The 21,475-nt window shown below is 45.1% G+C and overlaps 1 protein-coding gene across 3 annotated transcripts in view; it reads right to left on the bottom strand.

Annotated features, from left to right (window-relative positions):
* Positions 1-2,940, bottom strand: part of PTPN14 (protein tyrosine phosphatase non-receptor type 14) — a 179,934-nt gene extending 176,994 nt beyond the window's left edge. For 2 of the 3 annotated variants that reach the window (XM_030302033.1, XM_030302034.1), the window contains exon 1: positions 2,397-2,940. The gene's annotated coding sequence lies outside the window, so the exon portion shown is untranslated. The remainder of the gene's footprint in view (positions 1-2,396) is intronic. The other variant, XM_030302030.1, reaches the window with a different exon arrangement.
* Between the last annotated feature and the right edge of the window lie 18,535 nt (positions 2,941-21,475).

The following is a 21,475-nucleotide window of genomic DNA, read 5'->3' as shown; positions in this document are numbered from 1 at the left end:
AAAAAAAAAAAAAAATCTCCATAGTTCTTGACCCCTGGCCCATCCATTCAGGACAGACAGCAACCCTCCTAAAAATTCTGATTTTTCTCTGAATTATTTAGGTTCTTCCATAGTAAAACCGTCTAACTGTTCTCTTTCCATTCGAGCTGTCCGGCCCACACAGGGTACACACCCCTGAATAACTAAAGTGTGAATAATAACTGTGTTTAAACCAATGACGGAAGGCGGGCAAGTACGGGGATTGGCAAGAAAGGGCTTCCCCTCAGCCATGTCTGTGGTGCAGGTCCCACACCTCCAGTAAAACTCCTGTCAAGGGGCTGTTCTTGAGATAAGAGAAGGTGTTTGTGGAGGGGCTTGGATAAACACTCCAAACTGTACTCTCTCAGCTCTGCCACGTCAGCCAGGACTCAGCCACTCTGAAAACTGGTACGGTCCCACTTCAGCCCAGGGAAGAGGCACCTCTGAAAGGCAACCCACGTACAGAGTGCTACAGTACAGTGAGGAACCCTCTAGGCAGGATCTGCTGAATCCTGGACCATCAGGCTATACCCCAACTTGCCCGAAGATACTCCTGTTCTTGTAAAGTTTCCGAGAAAGAAAAACTAATCCTTACGACTGTGCTAAAGCAACAGTGGCGTTTCAACGGAGAGAAAAACTGTAACACACACATGACACGTACATGGGCTCCTTCTGCACCTCGCGGCCACCCATTTAGATCAGGCAGAAGAGCATCATGTCGCTCAGCCCCCACTCATTAAGGCTATCATTTCCGTGGCACAAGCTTTTAACCCCGTCACCAAAAGATAAGCGGCTTTAATGCAAGGTTCTGTAAAGTTGCAGTATTATCACCTACTGCTGTCAAGTGGCTCTTTAAAAGGGAATCAAGTACCATTCTAATGAAAACAGGCACAGGCCAATTAGTGCCAATTAAAATGTTGATGGTCGCACAACTGCTGCTTGTAGAAACAGCAAGGCATGGAAGGGTGTCCAAAAAGAGAGACTCATAAGAGGGTAACATGCTTCTAGTTTAATTTCTGGTATCTATCTATCTATCTATCTATCTATCACACCCCAAAGAGCTGGGGCTATGATCTCTAGTTCAAATAGTCAGCTTTTTGAACTCCTTTTCTGGATGACTCTCACTTTGCACAAGCTGCTGCTTCTTCCTGGAATGCACCCCCCTCATCACTCCTACAGGTAAGCACCACTGTAACCCTGTAAACTCAGGACACACCTCAACCCCTCATCAACAGAACCAAGCCTTCTCTGACTTTCAAAGCACCTCTCCCTCACTACACTATAATTCTTATCAGCCTGTGGGTTTCCTCCAGGAGGCTGCAGTTACAGCTTGCTGAACTACCTTTGTATCCTGTTTCCCTAGCACAGTCTAGAAGCTCAATGCTAGGTTTGTTGAATGAATGGGTGAACTAAGCCATTTTAAGAAATTAACTCATTGCTGGAAACCCTGTAACCCTATATTCAGCCTGCAGTCTAGAGATTCCTCGCCTTCACAAAGAGCCTGCAACGGCCAGTTCCTGGACAGACTGAAGCCCAAACCCCACAATCTCCTTGATTTGTAGGTGGGGTTGGGGGGTGGGGGGACAGGAACAGAAGGAAGTGTTAGGGAATGCTAGGTAGGGGGACCACTACCTCCCTACTCCCTCAGAAAGGTGTAAAACTAACAAGTATTCAAAACCCAGATTTAGGGGTCATGCCCGGGAGAGAGGAGAGACTTATGAACAACACCCTCGGAACTTGTTCATACTCAGAACTTTGAAAGTTTGAGGTGCAGACCTGTTCTGAAATTATGTGGCCCCAGGTTTTGTCCCTACGAGCCAGCCCGACCACCCGAGTAGGGGCCAAGAAGGCCAGGAGTTTGGTGGCAAGGCTGGGGCCTAGTGGGAGCGCATAAAAACTCCTCTGCCTCCCAAGATCCCGTCCCCCCTGGGAGGCGGGGAGCGGAGTGGGGCCGGGGAGCAGCGTTCCTCTCCCGCCGGAGCCAGAGCGACGTCGTTCTTCTCTCATCTTCCGGCTCCCACCGCTCGGGTCTCTCCAGCTGCCCTTTCCAGGCCCTCTCTCGGTTCCCAAAAAGCAGGAGGGAACGGGAAGGAGGGGGGCGACGGTGTGGGTTTAACCGCAAACTCTCTCCAGACAGCGCTCACCTTCCACCTTCACTGCCCAGACCAGACGTGCGCCTCAGGTCGGGCAGCTCCCACCGGGACAGAAAACGCCTGCGGCCCGGCCACCTCGCGCCCCCCACCGCTCTGCCAGCGTCCCGGGCCGCCGATCGCGAGCTGGCGCTGCCGGCGTTGGTCCCCGCCGTCGGCCGGGCGCCCGGAGCGCCCTGGCGGCCCCCAACCTCGGGCCCGACTCCCCGCGCCGCAGACGGGGCTTACCTGCTTACATGGCCCCGTCGGTGCCCCGGAGTCCCGCGCGGAAAGGCTGTCGTCCGCGGCGGTGGCGGCGGCGGCGGAGCCCCAATTCCCTAAGGAATTGATTCCAGTGGCTGGCGGAGGAGGGGCGGAGGGAAGGAGCCGGAGGAGGCGAAAGGGGAGGGAGGTTTCCGCCGCGATCCCGGCGCACCGACAAGGAGAAAAGGAGAGCCACCTAGGCACGGGGTTGTCCCGCCGGAGGGGGGCCGGGGCCAGGAGGCCGCGGAGGATGGGTGAGGTGGGAGGGGAGGGACAGACCGCGACCACCGGGTGTCTGCGGCTCCCCGAGGACCGGAGCCGGGAGGGCGGGCAGCGGAGCGAGGAAGAGCGCTGCAACCTGCCCCCGGACTGCGCCGGCTGCGCCCGCTCGCTCGGGGCGGGGGGAGAAAAAGTTGGGCAGAACTTTCCGGGGCCGCGAGAGCCCGGGCGGCAGGAAATGCGAGCGGCCGGGAGAGGAGGGAGGAAGGGGCCGTGCGATGGGAGGGGACGGAGCAGGCGCCGGCGGCCGTGGCTCCCCCACCCCCGGGCCGGGCGGCGGCGCAGGGGGCCGGAGGCGGAGGGAGCGCGGGGCGCGCGGCCGGGGGCGGGGAGGAATGCGCCCGGGAGGCGCGCGCGGCGGGGCGGCGGGGCGGCGGGGCGGAGGGGGGGGGGCGTCCGCGCGGGGGAGCGCCGAAACTTGGAGCCCGAGCTCCCGGGCTGGAGGCGAGCCGGCCTCGGGGACGTCACAGAGCTGGAATCCGAGGAATGCCGGGCGGCAGGAGCTCCGTGTGCAGGCCCGGGAGCAGTCGCGCACTTTTGGAGCGGTGGCTTGGGGAACTGTTTAAAGGTGAGGGCTGAGTAGGGAGGACGGGTGAAACTCCCTGGAGTCAGAGACGTGGGAGTGGAGAAGGAAAAGCGACCGCAGCCCGCACGACCTAGCGCCGCTCCTGGCGGAGGCAGGGACGGGGGCGGGAAGGGGGGAAAAAAAATCCCCCTTAGACTTCGGAAAACGCAGGGGCGGGGCAGAGGCGGCCACGCGCGGGCTCCAACCGTGGGCAGGGACGGGACGTCTCATCTGGGAGAAACCCTACGAGCGGGGCGTCCCCAGGCAGCCACTGCACAGGGGGAGACAGACCAGGGGAAAGGAAGGTGGCTTCCCGAGCATGCAATCTTCAGGTCTCTCCCCAGCGCACCGGGAGTCTCTGCGTCCTGGATCTGGCGTCTAACTCCCCCCCCCCCCCCCTTCTCCCCACGCGCCGAATCGCGCAAGCAGTTTTGTGTGTGCTGGGAGCTGGAATACGTCGTTTCCCCGGTTCTTTCCGTGCCCCAGCCTCGCCCCTCCCCGCCTGGGTGGGCACTGGGAGGGAACTTCCTTAGCACTTTCAGAGGTGGGGTTAATGCGACGCAGCGGCCGTGATGGTAAAAGCACCCAGCCTGGCGAGGGAATCTGAGTTTAGGACCAGCCCTGCTCATGACCCAAGGGGTGACAGAGCCTCCCAGCTCCTGAAAGCCTTGGCTTTTGTAGCTGTAAAAATCGTTTTCTTAGTATCGTCTACTTTTCCGTGGTCCTTTGCGTTACCAAAAATATGTCTTAGGGGTCTGTTCTCTTACCAGGACTCAGAACCCAATCCTTTAGCCCTTTCTTAGGTTGAAAAGGGTCCTTGGAGTCGTTGTCACAGAAGATGTCCCAGATTGCTTCAGTGTCCCACATCTCATACAAAAATCCGGAGCTCTCAGGGAAGGGAACTGGGAACTAAAAAGCAAAACCTACTGTGCTCATCATGTACAAATTTGTGGTGACTTGACTTCTCTGAGTATCAGAGTGAACAGTGAAGTCAAGAAGCCCCCACACAGGGGCGGAAGGAAAAGGCTGAAAAAAATTGAAGTCAGTTTCTCAAACTTTCAAGGAGATAGCTGGATGGCTTCAGTATGGACTTGCTGGATTTCCAAAGAAAATTTCCGAATGCTTTGCTGTGCTCCAGGAAGTATGAAAAGCACTGTATGTGCCCCCGTGTGATAACCCCATTTCCTAGACGAGAAAAGCAAGGAGTGAAGAAATCACCTGTCTCACCAAGGTTCACAACAGCTAGTGAACTAGGATAATGGACCCTTCTCTGGCCCCAAAATTGCAAGCTCTTAAACTCTTCAAAATTTCACCAACATAGGATTCACATTAAAAATAAGTAAATCCCTGCAGGCCTTCAAAGTGATACAGAGGAGAGGCCTCTTGGGGTCTTGGAGGAAAGGAAATGGCATTTGTGTATTGCCCCTCTGTGATACCAAACTCTGAGCACAGAATGCCGAGACAGCGGTGGTATGGAGGCACAAAGGTTGCATGTAGACATACGATTCTGGTTCTGCCTCTGACCAGCCAGGTGACCCTGAACAAGCCACTTCACCCCGAGGCCTAAGTTTATTTTTTAAGTGGAGTGTGACATGGAGGTCAGAGTTTGGTTGAATTACTTCATCTCTGAGGTCTTTCCCGGGTCTGACCCTGAATGAATGTATGGTCCTCCAGGCAGACCGCATGCCTATGGAGGAAGCTAAGTGATAAAGCCAGGATGTCTCCTGGAGAGAACTGTTTTCACACTGCCTTCGGAATCAGAACGAATGTGGGGGGTGTTGCGGGGTGTTCACAGGCAAAATACACACATACACACACACACACAACCCACACACTAAGATTTAGCACTAAGCCTGCAGACTCCATTTAAATAATTTTACTTCTAAAAATTAAAAAAAAATATTATTAATTTAGAAACCCATGAAGTACATCCGACCAGCCATATTTCTGTCTTTAGAATAGATCACAGAAAAGCAATACACAAGTAAGAATATTTTTTTCATGTTTATTTTTGAGAGAGAGAGAGAGCATGAGTGGGGAAGGGGCAGAGAGAGGGAGACAGGATCTGAAGTAGATGCCAGGATCTGAGCTTTCAGCACAGAGCCCTCCACGGGGCTCAAACTCATGAACTGTGAGATCATAACCTAAGCTGAAACCAGACGCTCAACCCACTGAGCCACCCAGGCACCCCAGAATATTTTTTAAATAGAAAGTCCAATGTGAAGTGAAAAAAAGCCTTTCATTCTTTGAATAACTATAGAAAAGCTAGTCACAAGCTACTTTTAAAAAAGAAAAAAAAAAAAACACTTCCTAAATCTGCATCACACTCAAATCTCCTTAATATGCATCAGAATGAACAGGATAGTTGATAGCACAGGTCCCAAATACATCATGACAGGTTTACTTGAAAACTCTGCAATTTTAGGAACTTGTCAATATTAAATATCCCCCCAAATATTTCAACTTGTTCTAAACCTAATTCAAACTCTAAATACAGGCAGAATTTCATGGGCCCTCATGATTCTTCCTATCTCCAATTTTTCCTCCCATTAATTTATTAATTGTACACCTTGAGAAACATTGAAATCACTCAAAGCAAAACAAAACAAGTTCCTCAATCAAAGCGGACAGGAAAGTAAGCAAACTTTTGCGGGAAAACGCTTATGATCTCCAGCGTTCTTCCACAAATGTTAAAGTCCTATATATTATTCATGTATTTGTTTTTATCCTAAAAGAATATTTGGAAGCTGATAGTAATGGTGGGAAATAACAATGGGGAGCTTTTTATTTTTTTTTAATTTTTTTTTCAACGTTTTTATTTATTTTTGGGACAGACAGAGACAGAGCATGAACGGGGGAGGGGCAGAGAGAGAGGGAGACACAGAGTCGGAAACAGGCTCCAGGCTCCGAGCCATCAGCCCAGAGCCTGACGCGGGGCTCGAACTCACAGACCGTGAGATCGTGACCTGGCTGAAGTCGGACACTTAACCGACTGCGCCACCCAGGCGCCCAATGGGGAGCTTTTTAAAAATACATAATGCTGGTCTGTATCCCCTGCTCCCCATATTTCATTCATCTTAGTCCCTGAGTTCAGGGTGGAGGCTTGGGTCGGTGTATGTGTGTAACTCATATTTTTAGACAGTATTTTATTGAGAACATTTTCACATTCAATAAAAAGCACGACCTTCATTGTATGTACAGTTTGACGATTTTTTTTTATATGGATGCATCCATGGGACCACCGTCCAGACCAAGATACAGAAAATGTCCATCACCACAAAAATTTCCCTTGTGTGACCTCTCAGTCTGTATCACCTCTCCAGGCTAACTTCTGTCACTATAGAGTAGTTTTGCTAGTTCTCAAACTTCATATGACTGGAATTACACTGTGTGTGTGTGTACATGTGTGTGTACATATCACTTTGCTTATCCATTCTCCTGTTGATGTTTTTGAAAACATTTCCGAAGTAATTCCGTTATACCACCCCCCTTTAATTCAGAACCACTGACTTAACAGCACAAATATAACAAAATAAGTCTAGATTATTAACACAAAAACAAGTTAAGCATGAGAAGGGAAGAAAGAGAACACTTTGGAAGGATGAAATTTAAGAGTGCTTTAATCGTTGTGTGCATTCAGAGCTCCTTATTAATGAAAACAAATTAGCGAATTGACTACAATATGAACTTCTTGTTATCTGGTGATTTTTTTTTAAAGCTACATGATTCTGCAGAGTTGTTGTGTACAGCCACGAGAATAGTACCCAATGCCACTCCATGAGCTAAAATAGTCTGGAGTGTGAATGGCATTCTCTGGAGTTGTGCAATGTGGTGACCAGGGCACTATGCATTCTCCCTTTAGAGATAGTTTCATGGTACCTGCTTTGGAAGAATCATTTCTGACGCAGAAGACTGAGCCCTTCTTCCCTCCTGGTTGCATCTTTGAGGCTTTTCGTTTGAGTAAGAGAAGGGCCCCCATCCCAGCCTTTCCCAAGGTTGACTAAGCCAGGAAGTCACATTCTTCTCAAATATTGGGAAAATGATGAGAGACTTACGGAGGCACAGATTAGATGAAAGAGTACACTGTTTATTTGGGTTTGCTCTGTAGTCTGGAGGTTTGGCATTACCTGCATCCTTTCATGTCACACAGTGTCTCCATTTCGTCATGTGTCCTAATGTTTCAACTCTCCCGCTCCTGACGCATCCTCCTCTCTGGCCATTTCCTCTCCATTTCATTTCTCTTTCCTTTGCCCATTCTTCAGCAGAAGGCGCTCTGCCTCCCACAGGGACTGACTACTCCCTGACCTGAGCCAAAGGAGAAAGAGCCCCCATTTCCATGCCAGTCAACCTAAGCCACAAGTGAATTATTTCCTTGTTACTTCCTTCTGGAAAGAATGTCAAACACAAACATTTTGAGGTTGTGCTTTATTCAGGCTGGGAGGAGAAAGGCGAGTCAGTGTCCTGAGACGCTTTGCCAGCTCTTCCGGCAGCTACAGTTGACCACTGGGCAATGATATCAGCTAGCTATCTGGACATCAGGCAGACTCACTCTAGGCACATCACTAGTTTTTCCAACGAAAATGTACATGATTCAGCCAGTTGGTTACTCTTTAAAAAGTCTGTGCACTAGCAGTATGTATTAATCAAGAACACTCTAGAAAGAGTAATGCACCTGCATAATTGGGACTTTCAGCAAGATTTAAAGGAAATAAAACCTAGGCAGTATGAAGTATCTCACCAATTCCAATGTATTCATTATCCTTCTGTACTAATTTCACCTTGGGTTGCAAACACCCTTTGAATCATACCTTAAAGGCACAAGCTCTCCGATCGTATTCACCTGGCTCACCTTTCCTCACCTCCCTCAGCCCCAACATTGCCTTCCAGCTTTTCCAGGCTTGATAGAAAACATACAACTTCTCTCCCAACACACTGGCATATGCACACACACATCAAATCACCACGTCCTCTGTAGGGCACACTGCTAGTGATGAGCTTACCCCATCGTTACTGCTTAAAATCATGTGTTTTCCGGAAAAGGAGGCTTTTACTGCTCCCGTAATCTCTTCTAGGAGACCTTCTTCATTGTGATTTAACCAATTTTAAACTTTGTAATGGAATTGAATCATTAACAAACCGTTTTCCGTAGTCACTTATCTATGGTTGTTAATCTCAAAAACATCCTCTAATGTTGAGTGCAACAGATCTAATAGGCCAGGGCCACCGCCTTAACACAAGTTCCCTTGGTTTAAGAACAAAACCCCACTTCAGACTGTTAAAGCAAAAAAGGAATTCATTGGCAGGATACCGAAACATGTCATGGAATCCGTGAGAAAGAAGGGCAAGACCAAAGAACCGTGAGGATACTCTGCTTTTCTGTCTGGAGGTAAGATCCTCTACTCTTGCCTGTGTCCAGACTTAATAGCTATGTGACCCTGGGCAAATACTCTCACACCTGAATTTCCTCAAAAAGGGAAGTGATGTAAAAAGGGGGAAATGATGAGCATATCTACTTCGTAGAGTTGTGGTGATGATTAAATTAGTCAACATGTGAACAACTCTTAGAACGGTACCTGACACACACTGAGCTCTCAATTATGGTACCTATCAACATTATCATCAACCTCGTTCTGTATCTGCAGGCTGGTTTCTGTCCTTCAGCAGGGACTGAATCTCATATCCAAATTCTCAGGAGAAAGAACGTGGCTTGAGATGTCAAACCAGGGTGTTGGAGAAGGAACAGGCTGCTGTGACTGGACCCAGCCCTTCGTGTGGAAAGGACAGTTCCCAGAATGGAGACAGTAGCTGGGAAAAGGAGGCCTGCAACTGAAAACCACACCAATGAGGGAAGGGAGAAATTTTTTACCAAACTCAAGTCTTGGGAATCCCTCTGTTCACTCTGTAACTATCTATTCCATCTATGCAAAGGGCCAAATCCAGCTTCTCATGTGTAGAGAAGAAAGCGACCCACTAGGGAGGTAAGTGACACAGGGTGGAAGGTAAGGGAATCAATATCCATTGAGCACTTACTATGCTGTAGGAACAAGGCTAGGTCCTGTGTATATATAATCTGAAATAATCCTTGTGACAGTGTTTGAGTGTCATGAACTGAACTGTGTTCCTCCAAAATTCATATGTTGAAGTCCTAACCCCCAATATGATCGTATTTGAAAATCAGGCCTTTGTGGAGATAATTAAGGTTAAGTCAGCTGAGCGTCCGACTTCGGCTCAGGTCATGATATGGTTATGGGTTCGAGCCCCATGTCAGGCTCTGTGCTGACAGCTCAGAGCCTGGAGCCTGCTTCGGATCTGTCTCTCTCTCTCTCTCTCTCTCTCTCTCTCTCTCTCTCTCTCTCAAAAATAAACATTAAAAAAAATTTTTTTTAAAGGTTAAATGTGGTCATAAGGGTGAGACCCTTATCCAGTAGGACTGGTATGCTTCTAACAGGAGGAATAGATACCAGAGCCCTTCTTTCTGTGCATGCACAGAGGAAAGGCCACATGAGGACATAGCAAGAAAGAAGGAGAGAGGCCTCGCCAGAAATTAACCCTGACAGCACCTTAACCTTGGACTTGCAGCCTCCAGCACTGTGAGAAAATCAATTTCTGTTGTTTAAGCCACACAGGCCGTAGTATTTTGTTATGGCAGCCTGGGCAGACTAACACATTCAGGTTGGTGTTTCTTCTTGTCTCCCAGAGAAATAAACTGAGACCTCAAGACATTAAGTACATTGTACTTAGACATGTACTAAAACATCGAGTACCTAAGTGAATGGTAGAACCAAGATTCAGGCCTCCTCATCTCTACTTCTGAAGTTCACGTTCATTTTATTCTATTATGTTGCTGCAGGGTTTTTTAAGTACCACTGTGAGTCAGGTGGCCGAAATTAGATGGGATGGTAAAAACAGGGGAAATAAAAACATCGGCAGGATAGAGTGTGTTCTAAACTCACCCCTTACAGTGGTTCCCCAGGGGACAGCCCTACTTGGCCAATAATAAATTGTGCTACCGAGAAGACACATATCCAGAGTTTACGTCTCCAGTTATTTCAAGTCCTTCCTTTCCCACGTTTATCTGAGTGTTCCCAGCAAAAGAGGAAATGGATGCTGCTGCTATAAGATCAGACAGCAAATCCTTTCGAAGAACTTTAATACCTTGCTACTGCTTATTTCATTAGTCCCCGAGACGCCCATGAGTTGATGTTCTCACCTGCGTGGAGTCAGAAGTGGCAAGTCAGGTCCATGGTTCCTCCGGCACACAAGAGGTTGCTTTGGACTGGCACGAAGTCACGCCTTCTGGGAGTGTCGAGTCATTTCTGTTCGTGACAGCCATCTCAGAAGGTCAGAAATACCGATACCCTAATTTCTCAGAATAGTTAGTTGTGATTCTCTCCTCCATGAACTGAGCTGCACTGTGTTTCTTCCCGCTTCTATTCCTACCTGGCCCAGCTCTTAGGGAGGTACCCAGCTATAGAATTTGTCATGGCTGGCCAAGGAGTCATCAACACCTCCACTGAGCTGCATGAGGGCAGGTACACGAAGCTATAATTATCCCCATCTAAGCTTCAACAAAATGTCTGCCTGAGGCCATTTTGTGGCACGCTAGTGGGAATAAGTGCCAGGTTGCTAAGAATTACTGGGATAGAGAAATTCTGAGTGAAATCTTGAAATTATTGTTCACAAGAGATAAGGAGAGTGATGGTGAGGCACATTATTACACTAAGTCAAGCCAGCCCCACATTTCTGAGTAAAAAAGGTCAACTGATTCCCATCTTCACGATGTACATTTTTGAGTCCTTTCCACCAACGTCAGAAAAAAAATCTTTGGAGCTAAAGGGTCTGTATTTACCTTCTCATAATTATGGGGTTCAGAATCCAGGGGCCAGTCCAGATATGGCTCTCTTCCTGACACCATCCTGTTTGTTAACGTTGATAGCTGCACCAAACCTCTGGAACAGTGTGCAACGTAAGAAAGCTCGGTTACCATCTTATGGGCCGCTGACTCTTCTCCTTCCAGAAGTCCTAGATGACAAATTTAAATATAACCCCACATAGGCAGCAATTCCTTAGTTTATTTTTCCTTCATCTCCTTAGTTCTGGGCTTGCTTTTTTAAATACAATCTAAACACCTAGAAGAAGTTGTCGCAAGTAATAATGCAAACTGCGCTACCAGATTTATGGAGGTGAGAAATGGACAGCCTTCCAGACGGATTACAAATCCAGAGATGACTGGAAAGGAAAACAAGAACAGGGTGCATTGGTTTCTGACATGGGCAGCTGTGGCCAGAACACCCGTGCTCTGAGAGGTATGGGAGATGAAAGGAATCTTCTGCTGTGATTAGTGAAAAGGAACAACCTTCGCTGGGGGAGGGAAGGATCGGGTCATGTTTAGGATGCCTTTCTAAAGTACATGGGCACCTCAGCCTGCAGGGGTGAGATAGGGTTACCCTCGGGTATGGGCAGGGCTGTGTAAGAGAATCCAACGGCACTAAATCAAAACCTGTCCTAATCCTGGCTGCTTCCTGGCCACCTCCCCTAGACTAAGGGGTGACTCAGAGTGTGCCTGGCTCTGGGACTTCAAACATTTCTGAGTAATTCCCACAGACCTGGACAAGGGCAATTAGAGGACTGGTTTGGAATGACCACTGTGGATCAAAAGATACTTCCTGTGGCCAGCAGGGAGAAGGCAATTGCCCAGGAAGCTCAATTTTGAGGTGTCTTCTGCTCAACTAGAAGGCAGAGGTGTCTTCCACCATACTAAATCATAGAGGCTGGAAAGAATTTGCTAAATAAGAAGGCTCCCTTCCATGGTCGGCACCTCCGATTTAGTGGAGTACGCAAAGACACAGTTTTCAAATAATGAAAGAGAAGCTGAATTGTTAGTGATGGTTGAAGACCCAAGTGATCTGGCCACTGGCTACCTCTCTGACCTAATTTCCAACTGCTATTCCCTGGCTCACTCTGCTCCCAAGCAGGGTATCCGCATTCTGCCATTCCTTGAACATGCCGAGTACTCTCCGACCTCAGGACCTTTGCACTTACTGTTACCGCCACCAAGAACTCCACTCCTCCAGATGTTTCCTGCCTCGTTCACTCACCTTATTCCTTCCATAGACCTTTCCCAGCCATCCTGCCAAAATAGTACCTCTTCACAACACCATTTTCTATTCCTTTACCCTGCTCTAATTTCATTATTAGCACTCACAGTGCCTCACATTGTTATCTATTTACGTGTATTGCCTTTTTCCTTCCCCCCACCCCACCTTCTACCCCAGAAATTCCATAGCTTCAAAGATTTTTGTCTCTTTTGTATTCCACTGCCTGGAGCATAGATCTTCAACAAGTATTTATTGAATTGTTAAATAAGAAATTGTATTATTTTATGTCAGTATACGCCATTGTTTTCTGTGCTCAGAATCCTACCTATATTCTATGATTTCATCTTTACAACAGCCCTATGACGTGGCAGTTACTGTCTGCCATCTATAGATGAAGAAATTGAGGATTAGAGAGAGGAAGTGACTTGTCTGTTTCTGTTGTTATTTTTAGATTGTGGTTTCTGTGTTTTGGGGGGCTTTCAATGCTTGTTTTTAAAGACCTCAGTGGCATTGAGTTGAGGCATCCAGACTTCTCCCCAGCTCCTGCCACACCGTCTCCCTCAGTTCATGCACAGGCTCTCTTCTGCTTACTGTGTATTTGTCCCCTCCTTATGTCCTATGCCCAACTTCATTCTCCTCCTCCTCCAGACTGGCAGCTGATAGAGTAGACCCACGGCAGTAAATAGTCATCCAGAGTATGTACTCCAGCTAGCTTGCCTGGCCTGACCTCCTGGCTTTGCCACTCACTCGCCGTGTGACATTAGGAAATTCTTGGTCATTATTGCTTGAACTATTGGCCTCCTTCCATTTCCTTTTGTTCTTCTGGTGTCCCTACCAAATGGACTTGGACACATGTCTGATTCTCCAAATTTCTTTTCCATTCTTTACCCTGTCCTTTTGCAATGCCTCAGGCAAAACTCCTTGGCCTAATCTTCCAGCTCACGTATTTACTACTTATTACCATTATTTTTTGAATGTTTTTTAAGTTTTTTTTTAGTGTTTATTTTTGAGAGAGAGAGAGAGACAGAGCGTGAGTGGGGGAGGGGCTGAGAGAGAGGGAGACACAGAATCCAAACCGGGCTCCAGGCTCTGAGCTGTCAGCACAGAACCCAACGCAGGGTTCGAACCCATGAACCACAAAATCATGACCTGAGCCAAAGTCAGACACTTAACTGACTGAGCCACCCAAGAGCCTTGGAAGTTTGTACTCTTTTACAACCTCTCCCTATTTTCCCCAGCCCCCGGCCACTGGCAACCACTGTTCTACCCTTTGTTTCTTTGAGTTTAACTTTTTCTCTTTTTCTCTTTTTCTCTTTCTTTCTTTCTTTCTTTCCTTCTTTCTTTCTTTATAGAGTCCACATATAAATGATATCATACAGTACTCTTTGCTCTGTCTGGCAGAACTACTTCTTAATATTTCTAATTCTTTTCCTCAACTGCTTATTCTCACTTCCTGTTCCCAGTAAATTCTCTCATTTCTTTAAGCATATTTATTACTCTGGCTTTTACTTCTTTTCCTGTTTTTTCATGAGTTCTGCCTTCTCCGGTATAAGTTATTCCATTTGTTGTTCTCCCAACTTGCAGCTCTCAGAATCTGCCCTCTGAGCCCATCCTTGCCCCTTCCGGACATCGAGCTGCCTTGATTAGGAAAATGCACCCGTGGAGAGGGGCAGACATCTAGCAAGACTGTGCTTCTCCAGGTGAATCGGTGTGTGTGCTGGCTGCCGTGTGCCTTTGTGGGAGACACATGGTACTGTGCTCACCTGGTCTCCAAAGAACCTCTGAATAATCTTTTATTGGAGGCAGCCACTCTGTATTACAAGCAGATGCCCACAGGAGGGTGAGAGCAGGGGTGTGTGTGTGTGTGTGGAGGGGAGTTCTTGGGGACTGGTCAGACCAGCTATACTCCTTGCCATCTGCTCATCACCCTACCAGGTCAGAGCTCTGCCTTGTGGTTACCCACTGCTTCTGGCCTGTCCCCTGATACCCTGCCCCTGCAATCATCACCAAAAGGAAGGGGGAAATCTGCCTAGGGCAATACAGGGATGATGAAAGGGCAGAACTAAAACATTGTCCCCCAAACCTGGTCCCTATTTGTGACCCTAGGCCTTCCCTACCCCTGGCTACTTTCCCTGCCCGTGGACAGAATCAACATCTATCCACATCAGGAGTTTCTGGGACTCATTGCTGAGAACAGCTGTCAGGTCCATCCTTTCTTTCCTATGGCATCTGTGCAGGAGAGAATACCGGGGCCGCCGTGCTTCTAGCCTCTGCTGCTTTGCTGTGTTGCTGCACATTACAGCCCTGTAAATTTTCTAAGATCACCAAGCTGGGAAGTGATGGGATTCAAACCCTAGTCTTTTTTTTTTTTTTTTTACTCCAAATCTGTGTTTTAATCCCAACACTCAGGGTTTGCTGACAGATGATTGGGTCGAAGTATACATCCAACTAAAAAAATTATTTCATTCCAGTTATTTTCCACTAAATGGAATCTGGCTCCTTAGAGAAATGGTGGACTCCAGGTCTGAGGAAAGAAATATACAAGAAAGCAATCAAAAGAACACTAGGGTCATCATCAAAGGATTCAGGAACCACCTTGAAGAGACTCTCAGTGGCTAAAGATGGGTCCATTTTAGCGTCTAGAAGGATGATAATGGCAATTAGTTGTAACATTTCAACTGTTTGTCAAATGATATGAGAAAAATAATTAGTCACCACTAAAACCAACTCATTATTTTGAAAAATGATAAACAGAGGGACGGAAAGAAACCGTCTTGTTTTCACTAAGAAATTATACCACTGAAAATCAAGTAGCAGATGAGGAGGTTTTTTTCATTATAGAAATATCCTAGATAACAAATAGAAGGGATGATAAAATTAGAATACCATCATTTTGCCACCTTGGATAAAGTAGGATCAAGGCATGAGCTTCAGTGGTTGCTAACATTACAAAAAGAGACACTAACCTATCACTATCTTGCTTTGAAAGAGATAACCTGAATCTGATCAAACTGCTAGAATAGATTAAGCTACCAGCTATCAATTATAAAAAAAAATACAAGAGCCCAGGAATATGTTCAAACAGACCTCAAGAGAAGCAGTCAGCAAAATGTAAGGTATGGAAAACTCTAGATGAAATTTTTTTTAAAAAACAAATACATCTCAACAATAAGAGAATGAAATAGGGGTAAGTTTACAGATTAAAAAAGACTTAAAAGATGTATCAACTATCACAACATGTGACCTTATTTGTATCCTGATTTAAGTAAACTCAAACAAAAAGCTGTTTATGCCATTTATGAAGACATTTGAACACTGATTAGACATTAAGGAATTATTGTAAAATATTTTAGATATGATAACTGGTATTGTGTCTATGTTAAAAATAAAGAGTCCTCTTCTTTTACGTTTTTTAAAAATGTTCATTATTTGAGAAAGAGACAGAGAGCAAGCAGGGGAGGGGCAGAGAGAGAGGGAGACACAGAATCGGAAGCAGGCTCCAGGCTCTGAGCCCTCAGCACAGATCCTGACGTGGGGCTCAAACCCACGAACCTCGAGATCATGACCTGAGGCCGAGGCAGAAGGTCGACCGACTGAGGCACCCAGGCGCCCCAAGCGTCCTCTTCTTTTAGAAACATATATTGAAATATCTACAGGGGCACCTGGGTGGCTCAGTCAGTTGCGTGTCCAACTCTTGACTTTGGCTCAGGTCATGATCCCAGGGTTATAGATCCCACCCAGTGTCAAGCTCCATGCTGAGTGTGGAGCCTGCTTGGGATTCTGTCTCTCTCCCTCTGCCCCTCTCCTGACTCATACGCTCTCTCTCTCTCTAAAGTAAATAAAAATTAAAAAATAAAGAAATATCTGTGGTTGAAATGTAATATCTGATTTTGTTTTCCGTAACACAGAGGTGGGCAATGGAATGTGCATAAAACAAGATTGTCGGGGCGCCTGGGTGGCGCAGTCGGTTACGCGTCCGACTTCAGCCAGGTCACGATCTCGCGGTCCGGGAGTTCGAGCCCCGCGTCGGGCTCTGGGCTGATGGCTCGGAGCCTGGAGCCTGTTTCCGATTCTGTGTCTCCCTCTCTCTCTGCCCCTCCCCCGTTCATGCTCTGTCTCTCTCTGTCCCAAAAATAAATAAAAAAAAAAAAAACAAAAAAAAAAAAACAAGATTGTCAACGAGTTGACCATTATTGAGGCTGAGCCACGGGTATACGGGAGTTTGTCACACTATCCTGGTTAATTTCGTATGAATATGAAATAACGAGGTTGAAAAGCGAATAATAATTAGAAGTTTAAAAATGGATATATTACAAAAATCATCTGTTCTCATTTCAAACAGTATTGAAGTATTTGATTAAAAGGAGGATTATCTGTTTTCACATCCTCCCACTTCCATTTTAACACTCCCCAGAGATAATCACTTTAATTCTATACTGATGCAGACCAAAGTTTTGTGTGTTTTGAATATTTTTTTTTCTTTTTTTTCCCCTTAAGTGCAAGAAAAAGCCAAGATTAAGCATTAGTTGCTACAAAATGCTGACTGTGAGTCATCCTACATTTGGGGCAACACATACACAAGATTTTTTTTTAAGTCTGGAAGTACATAGGCCAGATAGTTAACAACATAGGGGAGAAAATGACATTTTCACCTGCACTAAATTTGAGATTTGGACCCAGCAAAGTAAGTTCAAAGGTACCTCACTTTGGAGATAATATAATATAAAAATCTCAAATTCAGGAAACAAATTTGTTCTAGATTGGGTGGAAGGAATCTTCACTAAAAACAAGTAACTATAACCAAAGGCTCCTTTAAAATGTGAACAGGACTGTTGATTTTAATTTTTAAAATTTTATTAAATTTATATGAAGGTTTTTAAATGCCTACACATGCACACACCCCATGGTCCATGATCTGGATTGGACATCAGGAGACCCAAATCTTGAGGTAAGCCCTGGAGAGGGCAGCAAAAGAACTGACCAATCCTATCAATTCAGTTTTTTTACACCATTTGTGTCAGCTAGAATTATTCCATTAAAATAGTTGATAAGTTCATCACAGTAGACTTGTCCAGGAAAAAGGAGAACAGAAAGCTCAGAAAGCATAAAAATACAAATAGAGACCAAGTATCATAACTAGATGAACCTTATTTAAAAACAGAGAGAAACACTTAGTGTGTATATCATTATTTCTCTTCTGACAAGGAGCAGGAAGATGGACTTGTGGGGCCCTTCCACATGCCAGGAACCACCTACTCCCACCCATCTGCCCAGCCAGCTCCATATGTTCTATCAAGTCAACGGAATATTTTTATGATATTTTTCCAATTAAAGAGAGCATCTTTTCTACCCAGTTTTTCTACAAACTCCTTATGAACACTTATATGATTGCATTTGTGCTAAATCCAATCTATTTCTTATAGACTGTAGGCAGATGAATTAATGTTAATTATTTCCTGTGCACATAGTTGATCTTAACATTATCTCAAAAGTATTTAATAATCCCCTATTGTTTGCTAAGTGCTGAGAATACACGGTTGAGGAAGACACCTTCCATATTTAGACCAAAATAGGTCTTTGTTGCCATCTTTCAATACCTTCCTCTAACTAACAACAGCATTTTGGATGAATACATGCTCTTTGATAAAGATGGGTGGTGTAGTTTTTTAAATAATAGAATATGGGGAGAATGTTCAGTAACTTGCTTTCTTGAAAGAACATTATTACCACATTTTCCTGTATTCTTTCATTTAAAAAAGAATCATTCAAACTAAATGATAGTTGGCATAAAGCCTCAAAAACTGTTATGGCATAATCAAATCATGAAAACAGGATTGGGATTTAAGAAAACAAGCCTTAGTAGGCACATGAAAATATCACTTCTGGCTAAAATAGCACTTCACTGTACAAACTGTGAATGAAGGCCACAGAAGGATTCTAACTTCAAACTTCCTAGGATCTGAAAATCATACAAAGGGAAAACACCAGTACTATAATAAGGAACAAAACATTTTAATCTATGTAAAGAGCTGCTCTGTAAAGTTAGTTACGTCTGTATGTGTCTTTTACATACGACTGATACTTTTATCGATTTGCAGCCAGTGAAGCCATTGCTCCCAATTTTATTGTAGGAAGCAAGTACTCTAGAAAAATAATTCGAGAAAACTCTCTACACTTATGGAGAATTAGCCATTTCTTAACCAAATTCTGTTATCAAAAAAGTAAATATTAATATATGGCCACATAAAACTATCAATTTCCTCAAAAGTATACAGAAACAGGTGAGTTGCAAAAAATTGGCAGGATAGGGATTTACGATTCAGGTACAAGAGACCCTCCACTCCAGCTATTGATAGCTGTGCCTGGGCTGTTGGAAAACATGGCTCTGGTCTCACCATGTGACACATGGTGAGCTCACTAAGGTCTCAGCAAGAGTTTGTAACAGGAGCAAGTGACATATTTTTTTTTTTAACGTTTATTTCTTTTTTTTGGGGGGGGGGTTTGTTTTTTTAACGTTTATTTATTTTTGAGACAGAGAGAGACAGAGCATGAACGGGGGAGGGTCAGAGAGAGGGAGACACAGAATCTGAAACAGGCTCCAGGCTCTGAGCGGTCAGCACAGAGCCCGACACGGGTCTCAAACTCACAGACCGCGAGATCACGACCTGAGCCAAAGTCGGACGCTTAACCGACTGAACCACCCAGGCGCCCCAAAAGTGACATATTTTTTGTACTAAAGTGGGATTTCGTTAGAGTAGTTCAGCAGGGATTCACTTTGGAGATAACCTAATATAAAAAACTCCAAACTTGTGAAATAAATATATTTGGGGATTTATTCAAGGTAAATCACCAAGGCTATAACCATTGACTCATTTTATATCATGTGCATCAGTATTGATTGTAATATGAGTTTGATATTTACACAAATTTAGGGGTGCCTAGGTGGCTCAATTGGTTAAGCGTCTGACTCTTGATTTCGGCTCAGGTCATGATCTTACGGTTCACGATATCGATCCCTGTGCCAGGCTCTGTGCTGACAGCATGGAACCTGCTTGAGATTCTCTCCCTCCCACCACCGCTCTGCCCCTCCCCTGCTTGTGCGTGTGCGTGTACTTTCTCTCTGTCAAAATAAATAAGAATTTAAAAAATATTTACACAAATTTACACCTAATTTAGGATCTGAGCTTGAGGTCAGGCATGAGTGACATTATTACAAGTTATAAACTAGGCTTATGACTCTAGAATTCACTTATAGGTCCTTGTTTTCCAGACTATACATTAAGGGGAATTGGCCTAAAGTCTCTTTTAACTCTAAAATTGTAGGATTCTTTGATTTTCCTGAGACAAGTCTGTTGCTACATCAGTGGCTTTAGAAGTTCCTGGTTCCATCACGTGCCCCTTTCCGCAAGCCTATTTTGAAGAACAGTGGTTGGGACCAATGCTCTAGGAACCAAACAAGTAGACTTCTTGTGGTTCTAGAACCACGGTTACTGTGCATCTGGCTTTTTATGGACATATCAGTCATAAATCACCTTTCAATCCTCAAACACCAGTACAGAAGTCTACGTAAGTACTGAGGTATTCTATGGGTAAAATATAAAAAACGGTTTATGAATACAAAATATTTCTAAAATCCCCCCAAAGTAAGTTAGTACATAAACTTTCCTCAATTTCTTGTGCTTTTCCCATATCATTTCTTAAATTTACAGTGCCTGCCACCACTTGTCTATTAAAGCAGGAGAACGGTATGAACAGGCAGCTAATTAATACATCCGAAAAAACATAGAAGACCACTGATTTTTAGTCCACTAATTTATTTATGCCTAGAAACTTAGGGCTGTAATTTCCCATTCCTACATAAGCCAGCATCATTTATTAATTCAACCACTGTATCTTGAACTCTTGCCGTGTGTCAGGTCTTGTGCTAGACAGTAGACCCAAGAGGTTACAGCCACATAGGCTCTTTGTGTCATGAAAGCTACAGCTAACACAGACCTAAATATTAAATAAATGATTATACCAAATATATTCATAATTACAAGTCTTGCTAAATGTAATGAAGGAAAAGAAAACAATATTAAGAGAAAGAATAGGTCTCCCAGCCTAGAATTTGGGATACTTGAATATTTAAAACAAGTTTTCTTTAATATGAGGTGCTTCCTAAAGATCAGATATGATATCTAACAGCAGGCCGGGGAATGCAGAACATCCTGCCTCTCCTTTCCCTATCTCTCTTTTCCTTCCTTGTCCCCAAGTGCCCACGTACCAACACCTTTCCTTCCTCCTCCTTCAGAGCAAACAAACAGGTCTCCATATACATCCAATTATGAAAAACAATACCTAGGAAGTCCAGTACTCTCCTTGAAATTAGCCATGATAGGTGGTCTACCTGATATAAACGTGTTGTGAATGTTACATGAGAAAGCATGAAGTAACTAAGCAGACACAATAGATGTCAGAACTCAGGGTGGTGGGCCAGGTCCCAAACCCTATGTTCATTTTTCTGTCCTCATTTTCCTTGGCTTCTTGGCAGCATTTCACACAGTTGACTACTACCTCTTTCTTGAAACATAACCCCCCTTGGCATGCGCTGCCCCATTTCTCTAGCTACCTATTCTCTACCCTATCTCTAAATGTTGGAATTACTCAAGGTTCAGTCCTGGGTACTCTCTGTCCTTGATTAATCTCCTTCTCTCCTTGATTAATCATGTCCATTCACATGGCTTCAAATGTCATCTGTAAACGATGACTCTCCAATGTACATCTCATGCTGAAATCTCTCTTCTGAGCTCCATGTTAGAGCTAAATACTTTTTTTTTTTTTAAGTAAGCTCTATGCCCAACATGGGACTCAAACTCACGACTTGGAGATCAGGAGTCGCATGTTCTACCAACTGAGCCAGCCAGGCACCCCAAAACTAAATTCTTAATTCACATGTTTTTTAATCCTGTTCCTCTTTCAGTCTACCCTAATGTGTTTAGTAGCACTACCATCTATACAGGTATACCAGCCAGAAACTTAGGAGCATCCTCGATGTCATAACTTCTCACCTTCTTCATCCATGCCGTCTTAACAACCTTGAATCAGCCCACATCTTCTCATTGCCTCTGCCAGCACTCTGG

This window comes from Lynx canadensis, chromosome F1, assembly GCF_007474595.2.
Source record: "Lynx canadensis isolate LIC74 chromosome F1, mLynCan4.pri.v2, whole genome shotgun sequence".
In the NCBI taxonomy this organism is placed as follows: Eukaryota; Metazoa; Chordata; class Mammalia; order Carnivora; family Felidae; genus Lynx; species Lynx canadensis.
Note: the sequence above shows the minus strand (reverse complement) of the source record. Positions and strands in the feature narration are given on the sequence as shown.